At 37.9% G+C, this 24,080-nt stretch overlaps 1 long non-coding RNA gene across 1 annotated transcript in view; it reads left to right on the top strand.

Moving 5' to 3' along the window:
* Positions 1 to 954: 954 nt before the first annotated feature.
* The window catches only part of LOC131479909 (uncharacterized), a 341,735-nt gene continuing 318,609 nt past the window's right edge, over positions 955 to 24,080 (top strand). The window contains exon 1 of the long non-coding RNA XR_009245161.1: positions 955 to 1,186. This is a non-coding gene — a long non-coding RNA (uncharacterized LOC131479909). The remainder of the gene's footprint in view (positions 1,187 to 24,080) is intronic.

Here is a 24,080-nt window from a genome sequence, read left to right as displayed (position 1 = left end):
CTACTTTAAATATAGTGAACAGGAAAAAGTTTCACTGAGGAGGAGTACAGCAAAACTTCCAATTGAAACAACTAGAATAAGATAAATCATATTAGGGATACATATAATCATGAAAGAGTTTAAAAGCGAGGTGCTCAGCTTCCAAAATGATATCACTTTTACTTCCTTGAGCATACAGAACTTTGTAATATTTCAACTCTTCACTTAAGTAGAACAAATCATTATTTTCTTAAAATTAAAAAAAAAGCAGAAAACAGAGAAACTACTTTAGAACTTAAGTGGTACTGTAGAGAAAAGTAGATATAGCTATGAAAATGTGATATGTATTTGTTATTGTCATTTCTGTATTTCCAACTTGAAATTTAATATAAAAGCAATACTGTTCCGACTTGTTCTAAATCCTGTCTCATCCAACATGAAAAATACTGTCATGATTTCTTGATGGAAACAAAAGACTTTGAATTAAATAGCAGCTTCTGCAAAGATATTTGGGAGTTTACCTTTGGTCTATTCATATCTTTACCACAGTTTCTATTAAAAATATTTCTGGAGTTCAGTGTCTGCTTGGCTTTGGTTATCTAAGCTGTAATGAGTAGCCTTGGGACCCCCTGAAGGCACACCCCACACACTTATGCTGTGTGACCTAAGGTCACAAGTAATGGCTGCAAGCTAATTGATTGAGAAAGGCTTGTCTGGCGGGGCCTCTCTGTGTCCTCCTTGTACATTCCTAAGTTCTGTGAAAGAGGCTGTAGCAGCTCAGCCCAGCAAGCAAGGAAAAAAAGAGAGGAAGTTTCCCGGCGTTCTGATTACACTTTGAATTCCCTTGTAGTGAGCTTACTTCTCTCCACCCACTTTTTGCCAAAAACTCCTTGAGGGTGAACAACTTAAAGCTTGATCCTACAGAGTTACCTGAAAAGTGATTTGAGTATTCAGTCAACTGAAGGAACAAATCACCTACTTCAGGCAGTCCAAGCGTATGGAAATTACATTAGAACTTCAGCAAAGTGCCCAGCTGCATAACACAGAAGCCGGCACTCAGATTGATAGGCAAATAAGCCAGCTTGTGCAGGGGCCTCTGGGTGGCAGCTCTGGGCTCCTGGGTGTTGGACAACTATAGGCAACACTGACATGGAGCATGGGCAGAAAATAGCACACTTTTCTTCTGCGCAACTGTTGCTTTCTCATGGTGAGTGCAGACTTCACATCTTCTTTAAAAAAATACTTTTTTTTTTTTCTGTTGTGACACGAATTAAGGAATCTGTTGTGCCTGGAGGGAAATTATAGGAAGATCATTTCTGGGAAGTTCTGAGGTGATCTGGCTTTGTTTCTGCTTGATTTCACATGAAACGTGGCGATGTGAACAGAGAAATACAGTATTCGTATTGTCTTGTGTGTCGTTTTCCTTACAACTGTCCTTTTGTTTAACTTGTGCTTCTCTTCAACCTGAATCAATATTGTTATTTGCAAAGCATGTGTGGAGTAGACGATGCATGGACAGTAGTGTGACGGCTATATGTAAACATTTTATCTCGTAGGACTTTGTGTCGCTTCTCGGCTTCATGTTTTACTGCCTTATCACTGGACTGTGTAGCTCCATGTCCATGAAAAGAGCTTTGTGTGACCATTGCTGGGCAGGGAAGGGTCAGGGCCCCTGCGTTATCAGACCGCCGACAAGACTCAATGCTGTGCCTTCTCATTTTTAATCTAAAATAGGAAGAAAATCGTGCATCCACATATTTAAAAAGTGTGTTTTGATTTCAGCAGTTCCCTCTTACAGTTCTCCCCGTAGTTCCTGGAAAGGATTGTTTAAACTTCTCTTGAAAAGCAGCGTGCAAACTTCTTTTGTTTCTTTTTTGCCTGGTTTGCTCACATTTCCTTCTGAAAAATTTGCATGCTTTTTACTTTAAAAACCATCCTGTAAGAATACTGAATTGTTTTCATTTAAAGCAAACATTTTGGAATTTTATATGCTTATATTTGCTGGGAAAACATACCCCGGAGTGTAAATTTTGCTTAGTTCCTGGTGTAGTCAAACTTACAATCCTACTCTAAGTGTTTTACATTAAAAAAAAAAAATAAAAAGAATCAGAGCCCATTGATCTTATTCCTAGAGATGCTAATAGGATGTAGAACTAAATGTCATTCTTATACAAAATTGTAAATGCAGTATTACAATTGTGAGGAATGTATAAATCTTAGTCCGAGTCACTGATATGAGAGAAATCTGTTTTGTTACTGTTTGCTGCACATTCTTGTGAAGTTTCTTAGGGACAGCTGTGTAATACAGATTTTAAAAAATAAAATTTACAGGAGTAAACTCTTTATACTTTGAGATTTATGCCTTCTGTTTGCTTAAGTAAATGAACAAGCTGAAAGAATATGTTGTAGTAATTGGGAAGCTATAAAACTTTACAATAAAAGAAGAAAAGCTTTTAAGGAGTAATAAATATGTTTTTATTTATAAGGCAATTTTGAAGCATTACTTAGTAAATGAAAGATTTATGGAAGCTTATCAACTGCTGTAGAACGAAGTAACATCCTTGAGGTTTGTAGAACTATTTAGAAGAATGCTTATTTTAGAACTATTTCTAAGACTTATACAAAGATTCCCTCCACACTGGCAAAGCAGGACTGACAAATCCTTTCTAGCAGAACAAGTTCATTATGTGCTCGTCACCTGTTAGCATTCATTCTTTCTTGTTCGCATGCACCGTTCCTGACTGCTTATTAATGCTTTAGGAATGTGATATCCTTATTTATTTTCTTTTTAGGAGAAAATGTTGACGTTCTCACTTGAATGAAACTTTCAAATGTAATGTTCTTTTAAAAAGAAAACACTTGCAGAGTTTTAAGGTCTTTGGTATAGTGTTGTGGATCATAAGGAAAGAATATTGGCATTGTTTTGGTTTGCCTTTTAATATGTCCTAGTAAATAAAGTTGAAGGTATAGCTGAGAATTTACCAAAGGCTTGGAAAAGAAAATAAGGAAAATTTCTCCCTACCCTTACTTACATTCACTCCAACTGAATTTGGAGAGAGAAATTAAAGGAGACAACATTATTATTCCTTGGTTATACAATCTAACCACAATTCAGGAAGTTACTTGGCTACTGTGAGGGGCTACAGAAGAATGGGGTCCCCTCTAATGGAAACTCCTAAGTTATAACAAACAAAAGATTGGAAGGTCAACTGCTTAGTTTTCCCACTGTAGAATCTCTAATACTAATTTTGTGTTCTCATATCTGCTGGGATAGAGGCATCTTATAAAAACTGAAATCAAATGCAGCATTATGTTTCTAATATGGTTTTCAGAAGATACACTTTTTCTTATATTAGATGGTTTTTCAACAGTGCTATGTTCACAATAAATGGTGAACTAATTTGTATAGAATATAAATTAAATATGTATAAGTTAAAAATATGCATGCATATGTGTATTTAAATATAGACATAGGCATTTATCTTGTGCTTATGCCTCTGACATGAAAAGTCATCACCTTTCTCTTTCAGAGCTATAATTACTCTAAAAGAAATGCATAGTTTAAACACAGGGAAAAGGATCCAATAAGTTCTACATAACACAAGATAAAAGGCCTTACCAAACATAAGAAGCGTAATATTAAATACTTGTTACATAATAGATTATAAGTGGAAGTTCATTACTTTTCATATGTACTTTCCAAAATTGATAATAATTTTGTGTTCTCTGGGTGTGTGTGTGAGAGAGAGAGAGAGAGAGAGAGAGAGAAACAGAGAGAGAGAATTTCTACTTATGAGCTCATATATTGGTGACAGAACAGCATGGACATATACTAGGGTTATGGCACTCTGTAATTTACTTTGAATTTCATGGTCACCAAATTTTAGGTTCCATTTCTACCCTTGTGGCTGTAGATAGCTGTTGCAGTGACTTTGTGCCCTGTCAATGATGGATATCTGTGTTCTTGTTTCAAATAGATTGATCAATATATTTTAAACATGATTTATTCTCTCAAAATATAGAGCAGGACATATCAAGATAAGATTCTATCTTTCCGTATGAGTTGTGGATACTCAGAAGACATTCCTCACAATTGGGAGTTTAGTCTTATTATAGTCCTTATTGCAGATATAGAAGTTATTCATCTTTTTGACATGTGCACTTTGGAATGTGTATTTTGTTTGAATTATGAAAATTTAGGGATTTTCATATAATATTTTTGTTAAGATAACCCCAATCACGACTTTGAAACTCCCCAATGGATATTATACTTAAAGTTTTATAATATCTTACATAAATTTAAAATAGCTTTTTATGTCATTTCATGGTTGTGCCTGTTGCACATTTTATGAATTGTGCAGAATTATTCAAACTTTATTATCAGAATTTACTTTTGGACTAAATTTTAAAGATTTATTCTATATAACTTTTTCTGTCTGAATTATTTTATTTTATTTTATGTTTTTGAAAGGTGGAGTTACAGAAGGACAAAGGGAGATATAGAAAGAGAGATCTTCCAACCCTTGGTTCACTCCCCAAATGGGCACATTGCCTAAGGCAAGACAAGCCAAAGACAGGACCCAGGAGGTTTATCCAAGTCCTCTACACTTGTTTGAGTCCCAGGACTTTGGCCATCTTCATCTGCATTGCTAGGCACATTAGCAGGAGCCAGAATGGAAACAGAAAAATCAGAGACTTGAACCAGCATCCATATAGGATGCTAGATTTGATGTGGGGATTTAATCATTATGTAATGACACTGGCCCCATTATGTGTATCTAATTTTATGGAAAAATCTACTGTTCTTATTGCCACATTTCTTGTTTTGTTCCTAATGAAGTTTTTGCATATTGTAGAGTTTTCTGTAAGAATTACATATTTATTTGAAAGGCAGAGTTACAAGACAGAAAATGAGAAAGACTACTGGTTTGCTCCCCAAAAGACTTCAATGACTGGTACTGGGTCAACTTGAAGCCAGGAGTCAGGAATTTCCTACAGGTCTTCCATGTGGTTGCAGGGGTTTACATACGTGTGCCATCCTCCAGCACATTCCAAGTGCGTTATCAGGGTACTGGATCAGAAGTAGAGCAGCCAGGATTGCAAATTATGCTGATATGCAATGTGCCACAATGTCAGCAATCCTAGGTTGTTTATTATTATTATTATTATTGTTATTATTATTATTATTTTATCTCTTTGAAGATCCTAACATGTTTAATTTGAACTCATTTGGAAATTGTTCCATTATCTTTTTGCCATCTGAAATGACTTAATTTGCTGTTTGTTTGGAATTTTATTATTTTATTGGTGACAATATATAACATAAAAAGATTTGTATATGTTATTTTTGTCATGTCTGGAACTATTGATCTTCAGGCTCAGTTTGAGAAGAAAGTTTTGAGTTCTCTGGCTCATCAGTATCCTTTCCATCTCCACGCTGCCTGTCATCCTCCATAGTCCCCATCCAGAATCTTTTGAAATGGGATCATTGTTGCTCAAAGATCAGTTAGACCCAATTTGTGACTGCAAGTAATGGTGGCTTACTCTGCCCTTCATTTCTTTCCATGATAATAATGGAAAGTCCTGTCTCATGGGGATACGCTAAGAATTGAATAGGATTATGTTGGAAAATAGTTGGCCTTGTGCTTAAACATAACAAGTGTTCACAGTCAGGATTTGGACAACCAAAACCAAAAGCAAACTGGGTACTAAATACCACCAGTTACAAAATAGATACTTGGTAATTTTTGTATCAAATTGCTCTATGGCTTATGCTCCATCTGAACACATCTTAAAAAATTTCCAATAGCTAAAGTAAACTAATTTGAAGTGTGAAAGTTTCCATGTTTAATAAATAGGTTTGTGGTTTGTTCTGTGTACTATACTAAATGTAAATGAATAGAATTCAGAGGATCTTAGCAAAACAGGAAGTCTTTTAAGCATAGTTATTCTAATGCATATTTCTTGAGTGGAAGAGATAAGGATCATAAAAACATCACTGTGGCCTGATTAGCAATAAGACCTAAGACCCAGAGATGGGTTTCTGTAACAGTTAAGAAAAAGGAGAAGACAAATCTGTTAAAAGAAGCTTTAGATGGCCATATTTCCTAGCTTTGTAGCAAATTTACAGTATTGATATCTTTTGAAATTCTCTGCTTCAGCGATTCAAGACTCAAGTTTATTGTAACAGCAGAGTATATTTGGCTGGGTAAGAAATGAGATTCTGAAAATAAAGTAATAAAAAGGAAGATGAGAAAAAAGATGAGGAAATGGGAGTAGCAAGTTAGAATCAATTTTAAGATTTGAAATTAGACTTTTTTTTGAAGCTGTTTTCAGTAGATCCTTGAGTAAAACTTCATGAAATAAGCTTTTCATTTTCCTTTCTTGCTAGCAGGTATCTGCTTACTAGACCAACATCTTTCAGTTCCATGTATACAAGTAGGCGCATTTTCAGCTCATTTGTAGATATCCAAGCTCTTCAGTGCTCCTGGCTGGACTGCTCCTTTGGCTCACTATCCCCTCTTTGTTAATCACACTTAAATATCACCAAACCTCGCATATCTTTTTATAAACCCAAGTTTAGCTCACTTCTGATTCTCCAGGTTCAAACTAGGGTACCCCATTAGCCACAGGCGCTTCATACTTAGCATATGCAAAATAAAGTTCATGCTTCGTGCTTAAATTGTAGAGCCAATAGCCCATTGCCCTGCCAGACAGCTTTTCCATTTCAATGTTATCCATTTTGGTGCTCACGTTCAAAACAGAACTTGAAATTTCCCTTCTGTCTCTGTCCTTACATATTTAAGCATTATGACATATCAATTTTATTTCTAGCCATTTCTGTTTCTGATCACCGCTCTGGTCACACCTACACATTTCTCACCATCTGATTAAAATTGCAGTGAGTCACTTCAGAGTTAAACTGATTGAGGGCAATAAAGCTGGAGTATGGGGAGAGTGTTTGGCCTAGTAATTGAGGTACCAGTTCTTAACAACCATGTCCTATATTGGGTGGCTGGCTTGATACCTGATTCGGCTTCTGCTACTGGATTTCTGCCAATGTGGTCCCCAAGAAACAGTGATTGTGGCTCAGGTGATTGGATCCATGTTACCCAAGTGGGAGAACTAGAGTGAATGCATGGCTCCTGCCTCAAATCCAGGTCAGTACAACTCGGGTCATAACAGGCATTGTATGAGTAACCAGAGAATGTGAGCTCTGTTGCTCTGTCTGCCTCTCAGATAAATAAATTGTTGAAATATTTTTTACTCCAACCACATTTTAGAAAAGAGATATAGATATATAGATTTAGATAGAGAGATGCATAGATACAAAGAGTTCACAGAGTACTGCATAGATAATAGATTACTCTATGGACAGTACTCTATTAATTTTCAGGTGAATACAATGCCATTAACCATTCACGTATTCCTTCAGCTAATTGTTTGCTTATCTGCTTGCCACTTTTAATTATATTCTTTGTTTCTTATTGACATTTTGGTGTTTTATATATTCTGTTTATACTTTGATTATTGTATTTCTTTCAAATAGAATCTACAATAAAACATTTTGTTTTTCCAAATTTATGCTTTTCTTATAAGGAATATTTTTAGAAGGTTAATTAGCTTTGAATACATAACATATTCATAATGTTGCAACCACACAGCTATGGTAATTTGTGAAGTCTGTCTCCTACTTTTCTTTTGTATTTCCTCCAGTTCTCCTAATATACATGATTCCAATAGTTCCTTTTCTATTATAAAGCAAAGCAAACGAGCTGCTACCTCTTCCATTGTATACAAGCTTGTGACTATTCCTTTTTAAATTATTGTTTTTCTGTAAAAGATCTTCCATGCATTGTTGATTCCCCAATTGCCCCTTCCCCTACCTACCACCAAGAACAAGGATTGCTGAAGCCAGGAACATAGAACTCACTTTAGGTCTACTACATGAGTAGTAGTAACCCATGTAGTTGAACCATCATTTTCTGCTTCCCAAGGCATGTATTAGTAGGAAGCTAGAATTGGGAACAGAGTCAAAAGTTGAATCCAGGCTTGTGAATATGGAATGTGGGTGTTTAAACTGTTTTTTACCTGCTGGGCCAAATGCTTGCCCATATTTAGTATTTTAACCTTTTTTTTAAATAAATGAAATATGCTGTGGGGTATTTTGGGATGCGCAAGGAATTGTGGTAGATATGGTAAAGGCTAAAAACTTCAGAGGGTTATAGAATCCTATAGGAGTTCCTTTCAATTTGCAACTTTAAATATTGAGTTTTATTTAACAAGTATATAATTGAAGGTTACAGTGATATGGTACAACAGGTTAACCTACCATCTGCAATGCCAGCATCCCATCAATAGCAGTAGTCACTGGCTTCTGGGATTGGCTAGAGCCAAGCCTCAGTCATCGCAGCCATTGGGAGTGAACCAGCAGTTGGAAGATGGAGTCCTATTTCTTTTTCTGTCTAGCTCTTGCTGGTTTTTGTGTGTCTCCCTCTATCATTGGCTCTGCCTTTTAAACAAACAAATCAATCTTTAAGAATCTCCTATGTATCACACATTGTAAGAGGTATTTGGGAGATAAAAGTCAACAGAGTACGGAATATCAGATTTTATGGAAGGTAAAACAATGTCTGACTTCAAGGAAGGTAGAGACTAAGCATGAGAAATCAATAAAGATAAAGTCAATATAGTGTAACAACAGATAAGGAAGGTTTACATGTTGATTTGTATTCCCCAGAGAAATTTTCAAAGTCGAAGATGATGGTTGGATGTTTTCCAGGCAGAAGAACGTTGCAAGTTTGAGGAACTAAAGCCAGTTCAAGTAAGGAAAGATATGGTTAAGAAAAGGAAAAATGAGTTTCAGGCAAATAAGCCAACAGTTAACTACATCAGTTTTTTAAAAACATTGAACCATGAGATAAGTTAAATAATCTGTTTAACAAATACAAGGTGATTGCCATGTGACAGGCATATACACCATGAAAATTAGTAGCTCATGTGCTAGAAGAGAGAGGCAGCTGCTAAACATATTTTCTTAAAAAAAAAAAAAAAGATTTATTCTTATTGGAAAGTCGGATATACAGAGAGGAGGAGAGACAGAGAGGAAGATTTTCCATCCATTGGTTCACTCTCCAAGTGGCCGCCACAGCTGGAGCTGAGCCAATCTGAAGCCAGGAGGCAGGAGTTTCTTCCGGGTCTCCCACATGGATGCAGGGTCGCAAGGCTTTGGGCCATCCTCGACTGCTTTCCCAGGCCACAAGCAGGGAGATGGATGCGAAGCAGGACCACCTGGATTAGAGCTGGCAGCCATATGGGATCCTGGTGCATGCAAGGCGAGGACTTTACCCACTAAGCCATCACTCCAGGCCCAACAAATTTTCAAGTAGGCATGATATACTCACCGTAGGGAGTAATAAGCAATGAAAACATAATAAAGTGTAGAGGTGTTATTTTCCAATAGAATGCTTAGAAAGGGTCCATGAGACTAAAAGTTGAAGGCAGTCCCCTCAAAGACTAAGTATTGAGACCTCCCTTTTTAGAGGCGAATTTACAGTTGAGCTGTAAGTCTGGATTGTTAGTTGAAGCAGACAAGGAAAGTTCCGGACTGGAAAGAAGATCAGAGGCAAAGACAAAAGAGACTTGTGATTTTGATATGAGGGCCATGAATATCACATGAAGAAGCAAATGTGTGCAGAGGAGTTTGTTGAGGTTAGTGCTGGAAGGAAGGAGGAATCCTGAACACAATTGTTGGTGCTTCAAATAAAAATAAAATAAAATAATAAAAAGTAATGACTTCACCTTTCTCCAAGTTAAGAAGTCACAAAGCTTCTTAGTAAAACGACTGTGTGGATTGTGTCACAATTCTTTATGAGAATTATAAAAGGATTCACTTGTTGCAGTAGACTTTCAGTAGCTAGAAGAAACCCTTCTCTGGGCTCTGGATAGGATGGGAAAGGAAGAACCACATCACGGAATGGAACCTGAATAGTCATGGTACATAAAAGAAAGTGGTAATGAGCGTGATTTAACTGATGAAATATAATGTGTGTTCTACATAATAAAAGATCTAGTCCTACAAAAGTCAATCAATTTAGGGAACTACATTCTCCAATATCAATTAAGCCTGAGTTTGTAAGACAGCTGTGAAATGTGGTTCAGATTGTATTTTTCAGTACTGGACTTTTAAAAAATAAACTGTGGAAATTTGAACATTTTTTGGTCACTTGATGTGTTTTTATGTGGGGAATTACTGGTTGAATTATACATCTATTGTCATAATTGTAAAGGATGAAGATAAGTCATATAAATGTTGAGTCCTCTTTGTATTCTGTCATTTTCCCCCACAGTTATCATTCCCCGGTAATTTGCTGATTGAAATTCATGTAATGGCTAGGCTGATGGATATTCCTAAGAATATAACTATGCAGAGTATAAATAACAGATCTAATTCATTTGACATAACATTCATCATGATACATGTTTACATTATAGAGCAGCCAGTACTTTTTGGTAATTAATTATTTTTATTTTAATCTCTTATGTTTGGATCTTTGCACATTTCCTCTTACACTAAATGGAATTAAGTATAAAGAAACCATGGAAAGAACTGAGATGTCTTTTGCTTTTGACTTCATCACATTTTCTATTCTTTCAATACATTTATGATTATCTTTCATATAAAATATTCATGGCTTGTGATAACGTATTAGCTCTGAGGTTATTCTAAGGCATACCTAATTGAAATTGTTGGGGCTGTTGCTATTCATTTGTTTTCTAGCAGATACAGTTTATCTAGTATTTATTTTTCTAAGAAACATCACTATTTATTATTTACTAGTTTGACTTTTATCCAAGGACATAAATGGATTTTTGTAGTTTTCTTTTTTAAAGGATTTATTTATTTTTATTGGAAAGGCAGATTTATGGAGAGAAGGCGAGAGAAAGATCTTCCATCTGATTGTTAACTCCCCAAATGGCCACAATGGCCAAAACTGAATCAATCTGAAGCCAGGAGTTATTTCTAGGTCTCCTACATGGGATCCAGTTACCAAGGCTTTGGGCCATCCTGTACTGCCTTCCCAAACCACAGCAAGGAGCTGGATGGGAAGTGGATCTTGCAGGACACGAACCAGTACACATATGAGACCCTGGCAATTGCAAGGTAGAGAATTAGCCAATAGAGCCATTATGTGGGATAAATTATTTTAATTTTCTTCTGCCCTTGCAGATGCATTAACTTGTTTTGTTTGAAATCTCATACCTTTTTTCTAGAAAAGAAGTAGTTGATTTCCTCATTTGCATCTCATAATTTACAACTTGAAGAGAAAGTTGTGTTTGTGTTTTACTTTATCTCTTTCCATAATATTGCTTTTGGGACTTGTTTGTTGTTTCTTAGTTTTTTAAGTTTCACTAAAACTCTTTTCCATTGTTGATGCAATTCACTATTATTTTTTAAATATTTATTTATTTTCATTGAGAAGTAGGAATTACTGTGGAAAACAGAGACAGAGATAAAGATCTTCTGTCCATTGGTTCACTCCCCAAGTAGTCGCAATGGCCAGAGTTAAGCTGATCCAAAGCCAGGAGTCTATTCTCGGTCTCCCCTGCAGGTGCAGGGTCCCAAGGCTTTGGGCCGCCCCCCGCTCCACCACCGCTTTTCCAGGCCACAAGCAGGGAACTAGAGGGAAGTGAGGCAGCTGGGATATGAACTGGTGCCAATATGGGATCCGGGCACATGCAAGGTGAGGGTTTTAAATGCTAGGCTACCATGCAGGACCTTGATATAATCCACTTCTTAGTTGAAATTTCACTCAGGTTTCTGTGAAATATGTCTTTCTAGGAAAAAGTAAAAACGCTTAAAATCTTGACATTGGATGTTACGTTCTTTCCCAGTCTGGTTTTCTATGTTAAATTTTGTATCTTTTTACCAGTAATAATTGTCTCCCTTATTATTCTCATCTTTTCAATCATATATTCTTGTCTGCCAGATGCAAATTAGTAGGATTAAGATTCATATTTTCTCAAAGAAAAGATATCAAAACACAATTTGGGGATTAAAATCCTAGCTCAGCCCAGCCACTAAGATCTTGCAGCTGGACGAGTTTGGGAGGGGTTTGGGCCTTGTGTTTGGGGGCAACTGCTGCTCTCTGCAGTGTGGTGGTTGTGGGGGGGGTGCCCCTGCTGGGTGGGACCCAATGCTGGGGACTCAAGCCAAAGACACTGCCAGAAGGCAGTGAACGAGTCCTCGGCTTCCCCCAGGACGCAAGAGACCTCTTCCCTCAGTGGTTTTTAAGATATGTAGTTGCTGCCTGGGGATACCTATAAATAAGGCAAGTTTTAGTGTAGGTGAGAAGTGAAGTTTGGGTGATTCGCAGTGAAAGGGTCATGAAAGTTTCAGGCATGCGTGGGGACTGAGACCTGGTGGTTTGGAGGGAAGTATCCAGAAGATAATTTGGGTTAGACTGATTCACCAGACCAATCAGGAATCCAGATATGGGCTGGTAGCATAGAACATCACTGATGGCCACATACCAGCCTACAACAAAGCTTTGAATGGGGGCCTCTTTGGCAGTGTTAGGTACCATTACCCGAGTGGGTGGTGGAGTGGTGGAGTGGTCACATTTGGCAGAGTCAAGACACTATCCAGCACGGGAGAGAACTTTGTCTGGGGGTAGACTCTGTGGGGTTGTGTGGGCCCAACCCTGTGGAAATATAAGTCCCCTTGGTTAGCTTGCAAGCTGGGGTTGTGATAGACTAAGCTAGGTGTGACCATGCCTCCTGCCATCACTCACAGGTAAAGGAACCCACAACAATCAGGGCAGGTCAAGGCAGCAGCCCTTACTGAACCGTGTGTGAGCTGTATAGGGGTATGAAGAGCCATGCCTGGGTTGAAACATCCAACAGTAAGAACCAGATTGGGTTGAAGGCCTGTCAGGAAAAGCCACTGTTCCTGCTAGGACAGGAGGTGAACTGAATAGGGCTGGCTCATGGACCCACTGGTATGCGCGAAATCTGGCACTGGGAGAGGTTCTGATGGAGGAACCTGGACAACTCCTCTGGCAGGACACAGTCCCTGCAGGTAAGCACAAGAAGCACAATGGGAAACAGCCCAGAACAGGCAATGGAAATTATCCCACTGGCATACACTTGGCATGGGTCGGGGCAGACCAGGCTGAACCTGTTCACATCACCCGCTGGCGAATCCGAGCACCAAAACAGAGTTTGGGTCAAGCTGGGTTCAGTTGTGACACATACCACTATACAAATTAAGGAATACCAAGGTGAGATGAGCCATACAAACAGCACATGTGATAATCAGGGCAAGGAGGCAAAGCAGACAGGGGAATGTGGGTTCCCCTGCTGGACAACTACTTCCATTGGAAAACGTGAGTCAGCATGGGGGCAGATCAGACTAGGCAGGGCTATAACACCAGTGAGCCTCATGTGAACTAGATAAGGGAAGGGCCACTGTGGACTGACTGTTCCGACTGGTGCAAGCAAAAATTAGAGTGGGTGAGGGTTGGTTGGGTTTAGCCGCAGCATTAGCCTGCAGAGGCTGGCACTGGGAGCTAATTCTGTCAAGTCAAATACTAGAACCACCTGGAGAGTGCATAATCTGGGAGTGGGTGTGGGCTAGAAGGGAAATAGTGGGCACCTCCCTCGGGGTTACCACTCTCACTGGACAGCACAAAAACCAGGACAGGGTCAGGGGTGGCTAGACAGAAAGGCACCTGCCAGTAGGTGTATGAGCTGGATAGTAGGTTGGTTGGGTTGAACTAGGCTTCAATGCCCATTGACATGTGCGAGAGCTAAATGGGATGTGGGATGGCCTGGACAAGCCTGTGATACATACTGGCAAACATGGGAACCAGGATAGGGGGCATGCCTGGTGGGGGTTATGGGGAGTCGCCCCAACTAGGCTGCAACTCCCACTGGTTTACATGAGGACCGAGTATGAAGTGGGTAGGATTGAGCTGGGCTACAACACCTGTTGGTTCACAAGGAAGACAGGGCTGGAAACAGAACTGACCCAGCAGTGGGAATAACCAGCATGTGCATAAGCTAATTGGTGTGATGGACGGTGTTGGACTCTGTAATAGCAAACTCACACAATAACCAGGTCTGGGATCATATCAGATGAAGTTTCTTTGGAGATCCCTTCAACTGAACTGCTGATCTCAGAACCCCAACCATGAAGAGACTATGTCAGCCAGTGGACTCTGAATAGGGTTCATTGCAATTGGAACTACAAGATTGGCAGCAATCCAGAAATGATGAACTATCAAAACTGTTTGAGCAGGCCCCTCAGAGCGTGCCTCCCGTTGGGGATCTGGGATGGGTGGGAGGTTGGGTGGGGCTTTCCCTTTGTTTCTCCCCTGACCCCAGATACTGGGAAAAATTATATCAGTGTGGAAACAATGGTATTACCCACTTTCACCCTGTAGCCCTTGACCCTTTGTACCCTAATCAACTAAGTAAGATTATTAAGAAACAATTAAAAAAAACACAATTTGGCAAGATTTTTGTAATCAATATTCATCTGTACTGTTTACACAGTAGAAAATAAAAAGGGAAAAATGTTGAAGAATATTGGTCCAATTCATTTGGCTTAGAACACTTATCACTATTTGAAACTGTTCTGCACCTCAATTGTTGTCATATGTCCTGTTAGATTAATAAGCCAGTCTAGACTACCTGAAAAAAAAAAGCCAAGTTCAGCAAAATTTTGCTTTAATGCTATATAATGCTAAATACTATAATGTAAATAGACACAAGACAGCTGAATAGTAATCTATAGCCATTTTAAGGTGCATAGAACCCGGTCATGTATAAACTAAAATTGAAGTGTCAACGAAGGAGTCACAGCATGTGGTAAAGAACTTGCATTTTTTTTTAACATGTTGGTTACTCAATACTATGTCAATTAATTCCATAATGTTATAAATTGTTGCTGATGTTATGTCGGGGCTTTTAATTGATAGGGATGATATTCTGCCAGCTCTACCTTCAAACCAGAGATGGTCTCCCCAACAAGCCGTAGAATTTGTCTGGACAATAAGATGCTGGACTCTATCCTTGGTATATGCTCTCAATGAAAGACTCTCAACTGATCTTGAACTGTGGTAATGCAACACGATGGAGGATTCCACCATGGGGGAGGATTTGGGGAGGGGTGTAGGGAATCCCAGTACCTATAAAATGTGTCACATAATGCAATGTAATTAATTAAATAAAAAAAAGAAATTTGTTTCTTCTGTAAATAGAGAAAATGTTCATTGCTAACTGTTAACTTTCTAGTCACTGTTTTATATTTAGTAAATATAATTAATCCCTTATTGGTTTATTAGAAATGACCAGCCCTAAGCAGAGAATTCAGGCAACATTGCTACTTTATATATGTAGTTATAATACACAAAGTGACACATATGAGATATGAACTATTATATGGAAAAATGTGTAACATGAAAAAATTATGCATAGATTTAAAAATGGTTTGTTTTAAAATAATCTTTTCTATGATTCTGTTTCCATGAAATTTAAAGTTCCTTCATGCAAACTTATGTGTGTGGGCTTGTATGTGTAGGTAATTTTGCTATTTCATTTAGATAAATCACTGAAATATTTTAGGTTAGAGAAAGGTCAAATAAATTCTGCAATTTAAAAAACTAAAATTCCATGGAAAAGAAGGAAGCAGACTATGTGCTCCTTTTAATGAATCATAGAATCTCAAAATAATGCTAATCTTTGCAGAAAAGGATGTTAGTTTGTTGCTTTTCTTTGTTGCTTTTGAAGCCATTGGACTCACATGTCAAAACTGGCAGATTTCACATGCATAATAAATTTTATAGCTTCTTGTCTTTTCCTGACATTTGTTATACACAGGGATGCACAGATAGCTAAGACAAGGTTGCCTCTGACAATATTCATTATCATTTTAGCCTACTTCATTGTGTGGAAATGTGACTACTGTTTTTAAGGATACTCTCTCCCATTTCTATTTAATTTTATTAAGCAATGTATCTCAGTCTATATTAATTTCTTTGGCATAACCTAAAGTTTAAGATAGGTTTATTACACATTGTGTATCATCACGCCAGGACTTATTACATCCTTAATTGTTTTGCAAGGATTCTGGCTGGTACTTTACGATCTAGAACAAAATATCTGGCTGAACTCATGTTCAACAGTAGCCTAGGAGCATGAAAAGGATTAACTAACAAAACTTTGTTAGTCTTCTGTAGATACTCAGAATATAAATGTAAAGTTATTCAGAGCACAACATGTTACCAAATGGAAGTCTTTAGTTGTAGTATAAATGAAGAAATGAATATTGTGAAAGGAATTATATAAAAATAATATAATACCAATGTATACAGTAAGAAAACACCTGGCTGGTCTCCAGTCATGAGTAGGATTAGGAAAAATGGCTAGAAGTTTGAAACTATAGTCATAGCTACCAGCATATGTAAGCCCCTGGGGGAGTGAGCTACTTGGCCACAGCTCCTGCTGGTAAGCATGAGAATTGGGGCTTCAGGCAGAACAGGCTGGGTAGAGCTACAAAGTCCATTGGCCTGTAAGTGACCTGGGTAACTGGGAGAGCTAAATGACTATCATGCATGATTCAGAGTAAATGTAGGCTGATCAAGTTTTACCGCAGCATCAACTGGCAAATGCTGGGAATGGATGCAAGTCTTGTTGGGCTAGACTCCAGAACCACTTGGAGAGTACAAGATCCAGGGCTGGTGAGGTTTATTTTGGGAGCAACTCCCTCCCCCCCACCCCCACTACCCACTGCTGGACCACTAGATTCAAAACTCCAGTCACAGGGAAAACCACAGGATCTGTGGTCTGACTGTGGAGTGCATGTATGAGAAATGGACCTCCTGAGTTGCTGAAGCCAGTGCAATGGATAACATGCCCAGAAGCACATGGGGGACATGACAACCAGTTCATTGAGGCCTGCAAAGGATATCTAGTACCATGGCAGAGGAAGGAGAGCAAAACAAATTGGACTGCTCTCTTGCCCAAACTTTGACAGCAAGTGTTTTGGCAAACATGGACTCTAAGGTGGACTATGTCAGCCAATGTATCTTAGAAAGTTTTCCTCATCCTTGGAACAATGAATCAACAGCATTTTAGAATTATCAACACCAGTTAAGCAGACACTCAGAACATGCTCCACATTGGGGGCACTGGGATGATATAGAGTGGCTGTCCTAAATGCCTGGGTACTGATGTGATTAGGATGCTGGGTGTGGCCCTCTCCCCTTCTCATCCCTTCTTCCAGATGCAGAATGATGAAAAAGAAAATTAGAAACAATTGTTTCATATACTTTCCCCTATTCCTACTCTAATCAGTGTCTTACATGAGCATGCATTGCTGTCAATTATGTAAACATCAGAGAAAGTTGAAAAATTACAAATACTGTTTTGCACAATACATTTTTGTAGGTATAAGGATTCATTGCTTCCCCTCCTGTACTTCACTCCCTTCTTCCCCCTCCGTATTTTCCTGTAATGTCACAGTAGTATACTCCCTTAATACAGGTTGTATGTTAACTTTTTGATATTTAAATGCATCATGACAAGATGCATGCAGGCAAAGGCAGAAATCTGTTTTTGTATTTAAGAGTCATATTCAAAGTTTCATTGGATTAACCAGTTGAACCATTGTACCATCCCCATTAGGAATTCTACTTTTGTTTGGAAGTAAAGATACTTACTGCATAAGATCTTTACTTCCTAGTATATAAATTTTTGAGCAATCTTCAATTTAAATTCATTGTTGGAAATGTATAGAAGTGGAAAGAGTAATAAATTATGTTTTATGGGTATGCATATATCGATAACTTAATTGATATATACGTACATATGTGTATATAAATAAACTGTGTGTCTAGCTAGCAGACACTTCTCAGAGTGTCACCAAATAATCAGCCTTAAGTGGAAGCTTCTGAAGGGAAGCTTTTCGCTAACTGTGCATGTGTGTGTTGCTAGCAGACACTAGAGCTCTTTACCTAGGTGTCACCAGACAATCAGCCTGAGGTTGAAATTACTGAAAGGAAACTTCTGTTTACTTGTGACAAGGAAATGAGGTGGGAAGGAAGAGTGTCTAAAAGTATCTGGTTCTGAAAAAGCATGTTATCAGGGCTTTTGCAGGAAACTTTAGGGGAGTGTGTTGAGAATGTAAAAAAAGTGGGTGTGTCCTTTCCAAAGCAGCATCTACCCTTATATAATTTATGTTAAAGAAGTATGACTCACTGCTAGTCTCTTGCAGCTTTCCTTGCTTGTGATACTCCAGTTCCCTCATAATATGTTGCTTCAAGATATGCTTTTCTAGAACATCTTCTGATACACAAGTTAAAGATACTAAATTGTTTAAAATTCTCTGTAATTTTAAACCTGTGCCTACCTCGTGCTAGTCCTACACTCTTAGTTATGACATTCTCTCCCTCTCTCTCCCTCTTTTACACACACAGACACACACACACACACACACACACACACACACATCTACCTACATACCTACAATAATGCCAGTACCCATTATCCATAATTAAAATAAAGTCCTAATTAGTCAGCAGATTTCCTAGGTTACCAGAATGAATAGTCTGACAAAATAGGTAAAATTTAGGTGTAGAGCTTGTTGATACTAGAGTGCAAGTCTCCAGTCCATGATACAGGGATCCGAGTTCTTTTCATCCTACAATTCCACCAATACCAGATCTCACAGCCTCCCAGGGCAAATTCACAGATGGGACAATTTTGTGATCAAACACATGATTGTACGTTGCTCAGGTCATTCTGGAGAACATCATCCATCTTTGTCCCAAGGAATAGCTGCAACCATCAAGATAACTAACTGCTGTTGTATTTACCAATTTCTGAGTCAGGCACTGTGAAAGGTACAACTATATCCCACACAAAATCTCTGTTCTCCAAATTCATAGTTACAGGTGCGGAACAGAACATTCAAATGAAGCTGTTAATTACAAGATCAGTTTTATTAGGTTATATAACAGGATTCAGTCCCAAAAGGACTGCCAGGAAGGGGTGCCATTTGATTAGAGCTTTGAGTACAGGATGCATGATGGGGCAGAGATGGAGGGCACAGCATGAGAAGTGATGTGACAATCGCAAGCTACAAAATGTCTTTAAGGAGAGACCATGGTGGATGCAGAGATAAAGATGTCTGAAAAAAAGTTGGGACTCCAACATAACAGACTTTAAGCACTGTATTTTTTATTTCATGAGCTGTTTCACAACTTGAAACATGTGTTTGATGGAAACAACGAGGTTGAAAATGTTACTGTTAAGAAATTAGGACTAGGAGAGTCCCTGTGTTATGGTTCAATGGTTAAATCCTCATTTTACATCTTCCCATATAGCTGCAAGTTCATATCCTGGCTGCTGTACTTTACCTCTAGCTTCCTGCTTGTGGCCTGGGAAATCTATATAGGATGAGCCAAAGCCTTGGGACCCTGTACCTGCATGGGAGACTCAGAAGAAACTCCTGGTTCCTGGATTTGGATCAGCTCTGGCCACTGCAGGCACTTGGGGAGTTAAGCAGTGGATGGAAGATCTTTCTGTCTCTCTTCTCTCCTCTCTGTAAATCTGTCTTTCCAATATTTTTTTTTTTCTTTTTTAATTAGAGTGAGAGTAGTTGGGAGGCTGCCTGAAGGAATGCTTCAGGTTTGGAAATGAAGGAAACTTTAGACAAAATTTTTGAAAAACTAGGTTTGAAAGACTTTGAGATTGTTTGTGTTGGTGAGGAATCTAGTGACTGGCAGGATGTTCCCAACTGTTAATCCTTGTGAATTATTCCAAGAGTTTCAAAGGGCACTTCTACGTGATCTCATTAACTAAAGGACTGTTATACTCTACCAAAGCAAGACTGTTTTTCTGATTTTCACAACAACTCTGTAAGCTGTGAATTGAGAAGCAGTGCAGAGGAAATATCTCCTGTAAAAATAATAATGTAGACCACTTTCTCTTTTTTTTAAAAAATCTACTTTTCTTGAATGATGAATGAATTTTTATTTTTTGTAGAATTAAATACACAGAGAGAGAGAGAAAAAAATAAAATGAGAGTTATCTCCTGTTTCACTTCCACAATGCCCGTACAATGGGCTCTTAGGTGAGTGACAGCGACCATCATCACTGGCTCCCGATGTGTGTGTGTGTTAGCAGAAATTGGAAGAGGGATCTGAACGGAGCCTCCCATACTCACTGTGATGCAGAATGCAGCAACACCAAATTGCATCTAAACTGCTAGATCAAAGGCTTGCCTTGTACAATATTTTTTAAGATAAAGTAGACATGTCCTTTTTAAAATTAAATTCTTAAAAAAATTTATGGGATTTTTTTTGTATTCCATAGCCTCAGGGATTTCTCTTTCCTAACTTCACTGATTCCCCTTTTATTATTACTAGTATAGTTCTTCAAAAACAGTCATGAGTCCATAATTCTGCTATTCTAGTGTATCCTTAGAAAGTCCAACATGTTATTGCCTCGCAATGACCATCGGGATTGCTTCGAAAACCCCTCACAGCAAACAAACAATCATACAAACTAAAAAAAACCTAAAATAAATAGACAAACAACAGAAAGTAGAGCTTGAAATCTGACAGGAAAGAGCTGGCGTGGATTGGCTCATGCCTCGCTGGGTGGGACACAAAGATTAGTTACTCCTCACCATGGTGTTGAGGATTTTCCTGCACACCTCCCCACCCCCCCAAAAAAAATGTGTTCTGCACCTTAAATGTCGACAAATATCTTGTTAGAGTTACAAGCCAGTCTAGATTATCCTAAAATCTGCCAAGATCAGCAAAATTATACTTCAACACAACAAATGGCTAAATACTAAAATGAAATAGACAGGAGACAGCTGAATGGTACCTTATAGCCATTTTAAGGTATATAGCAGCCGGTCCTGAATATAAACTAAAATTGAAATGTCAATGAACTAATCATAGGTTGTGGTTAAGAACTTGCTTTTTTTTTTTTAACATACTGGTTACTCAAAACCATGTCAATTCCATAATATTGCAAATTGCTGTTGATGTTATATTGGGACTCTTAATTGACTGGGATGATATTCTACCAGCTCTAACTTCAGACCAGAAATGGTCTCCCCAAGAAACTGTTCAACCCATCTGGACAATAAGTAGCTGGACTCTATGTTTGGTATATGTTTGCAAGGAAAGAATCTTGATTGAATTTGAACTGTAATACTGCATCAAGGTGGAGGAATCCACCAGGGAGGAGGGGAGGGGTGGGGGGATTTCCAGAGCCTATGAAACTGTCACATAATGCAAAATAATTAATAAAAAAAAGACATACTTAACAGTTTCATTAACGGTTCATCTTTTATTAAGGTGCAGGGATGCGTACTGTAACATATCTTCTTTTGTCAGTATCCCAGGCTCCACTAAGCAGTATCTCCAGATGAATATCTACATATATATGTTTGCCTACATTTAGATGGATAGATACTCATATAGATATTTATTTTGCATGGAAATTGCCTCATATCAGAGAGAACATATGAGATCTGTTCATTTGGGTGTGGCTTAGTTTACTGAGTAAAATGGTCTCTGGTTGTGACTATTGTTGCAAATTGCATTCTTTTTTAATGCCTGAGTAGTGTTCCCTAAGGAAGATGTACCAGGGTTTCTTTATGCATTTCTTTTTCAGTGGGCTTCTGGGTTGTCTGCATGTCTTCACTATTGTAGATTGTGCTGCTGTAATGCAGGGTTGTAGTCCACTCTCTCATATGCAGTTTTTATTTCCTTTGGATATATTTCCAGAACTGGGATTGCTGGGTCAAATGGTACATCAATGTTCAGTTATCTGAGCAGTTTCCATGCTGACTTCCAAAGTGGTTGTGCTAGCTTACATTCCCACCAAAAGTGTACCTTTCTCCCCACTTACATGCCGGCATGTGTTGTTAGTAGAGTTCTGAATGTAGGCCAATCTCCTTTGAGTTAAAAGGAGCTTCAGTGTGGTTTTATTTATGTTTCTCTGATAGCTAGGAAGCTTGAGCATTTTTCAAATATGTCCTTTAGTCAACTGAATGTGTTCTTTTGCAAATTGTTTGTTCACATCCTTCACTCATTTCTGCACAGGCTGGTTTGGTTTGCTCTAGTTAAGTTTTAAAGTTCTTTGTAAATCTTGGATATCAGTTATGTAGTGTGCAAAGATTTTCTCCCATTGCATTGTTTTTGTACCTTGTTAATCATTTTATTTGATGTAAAGGTGCTTCTTAGTTTGATGTAGTCCCATTTGTTTATTTTGGCTCTGAGTGTGCTTTTGATGAGTTTTCTAAGAAGTCTTTCTCAATTCCTGTATCTTGGAAAGTGCTTCCTATGCTTTTTCTCTGATAGTTAGTGGTTTCTGGGTAGACATTTAGGTCCCCGATCAATTTAAATCTCATTTTTTGTAAAAGGTGACAGGTGGTAGTCTTGCTTCTTTCTTCTGCAGGCTGCTATCTAATTGCCCCATAGCATTTGTTGAAAAGATCAAGCTATTTCCCTGGGTTTTCAGTTATCTTGTTGATGATTACTTTGCTGTACACTTGTGAGTTCTCTTCTAGTGTTTTTATTTTGTTCCGTTGATCTTCTCTGTTTCTGTACCAGACTGTTTTGATGACTACTGTTCCATAGAATGTCTTGTGGTCTGGAATTGTGATTCCTCCAGCTTTACTTTTGTTCTTCAGGATTGCTTTGGCTATACATGGCCTCTTGTATTTCCAGATGAACTTCTGCATCTTCTTTCCAACTGCAAGACAAATGGTATAGGGATTTAGATTAGGATTGCATTTAATTTGTATGTTACTTTTGATAATAGGGACATTTTTATGATTTTGATTCTGCCAATCAAGGAACATGGTAATTTTCTCCATCTTTTAATGTCTTCTATTTCATTTTAAAATGTCTTTTTAATATTTCTTATAGAGATTTTCCACATCTTTGATTAGGCTAATTCCTTGGTATTTTGGATTCTCCTCCACTGTTTTAAAGGGGGCTGTATTTACAAGTCCTTTCTCAGCAATGGTGTTACTTGTATAATCTAGAACCATCAATTTATGTTTAATAATTTTGTACCCAGCTACCCTGCAAAATTCTCTTATGAGTTCCAGTAGTCTTTTGATTGATTTCTTTTGGTTTTCCTATGTAGAGAATCATGTTATCTGCAAGCAGAGGTAATTTTAGTTACTCATTTATACTTAGAATTATTTAAATTTCTTTTTATTGCCTAATAGCTCTAGCATAGACTTCCAAAACTGTATTGAATAGAATCAGCAAAAATGGACATCATTTCTAGTTCCAGGTCTTAGTGGAAAAGTTTCTCATCTTTCCCTATTTAGTACGATATCGGTATTGGGTTTTTCATAAATTGCCTTTATTGTGTTATAGAATGTTCCTTCAAAGCGTATCTTGTCTAGTGTTTTTAACATGAAGTGAGGTTGGATTATATCAAGTGTTTTCTCTGCATCTATTTAGATGATGGCATGGTTTTTATTTTTTGAATTGTTAATGTAGTGTATGCTGCTTATTGATTTACATATGTTAAACCATTCCTCTATGCCAGGGATAAATCCTGCCTTGTCTGTGAATGACCTGTTTCATGTATTGTTGGTTTGCATTGGCTAGTATTTTGTTGAGGATTTTTATATCTATGTTCATCAGGGATATTAGTCTAATGTGTTTCTGACTTTAGCACTAAGGTGATATTGGCTTCATGGCAGCAGTTTGGAAAGATTCTTCCTTCTCTATTTTTTTGAATAGCTTGTAGAATATTGGAGTGAGTTCTTGAAACATTTGGTAGAACTCAGTATTGAAGCCATCTGTTCCAGGGCTTTAGTTGGTTGGGAGGGATTTAATTACTAATTCAATCTCCATCCTTGTTATAGGTCTATTTTCATGATTCAAATTTGGTAGATTCATTTCTTCTCTATCTTCTTATGTGTTGGTGTATACTTGCTTGCAATAGTTCCTAATTATTCTTTGTATGTCCAATTTATCCAGTTTTATTTTGTTTTTCATCTCTAATTCTATTGATCTGTATCTTCTCTCCCTTTTTTTTGTGTGATTAGT

Source organism: Ochotona princeps, chromosome 3, assembly GCF_030435755.1.
Source record: "Ochotona princeps isolate mOchPri1 chromosome 3, mOchPri1.hap1, whole genome shotgun sequence".
NCBI lineage: Eukaryota > Metazoa > Chordata > Mammalia > Lagomorpha > Ochotonidae > Ochotona > Ochotona princeps.
Note: the sequence above shows the minus strand (reverse complement) of the source record. Positions and strands in the feature narration are given on the sequence as shown.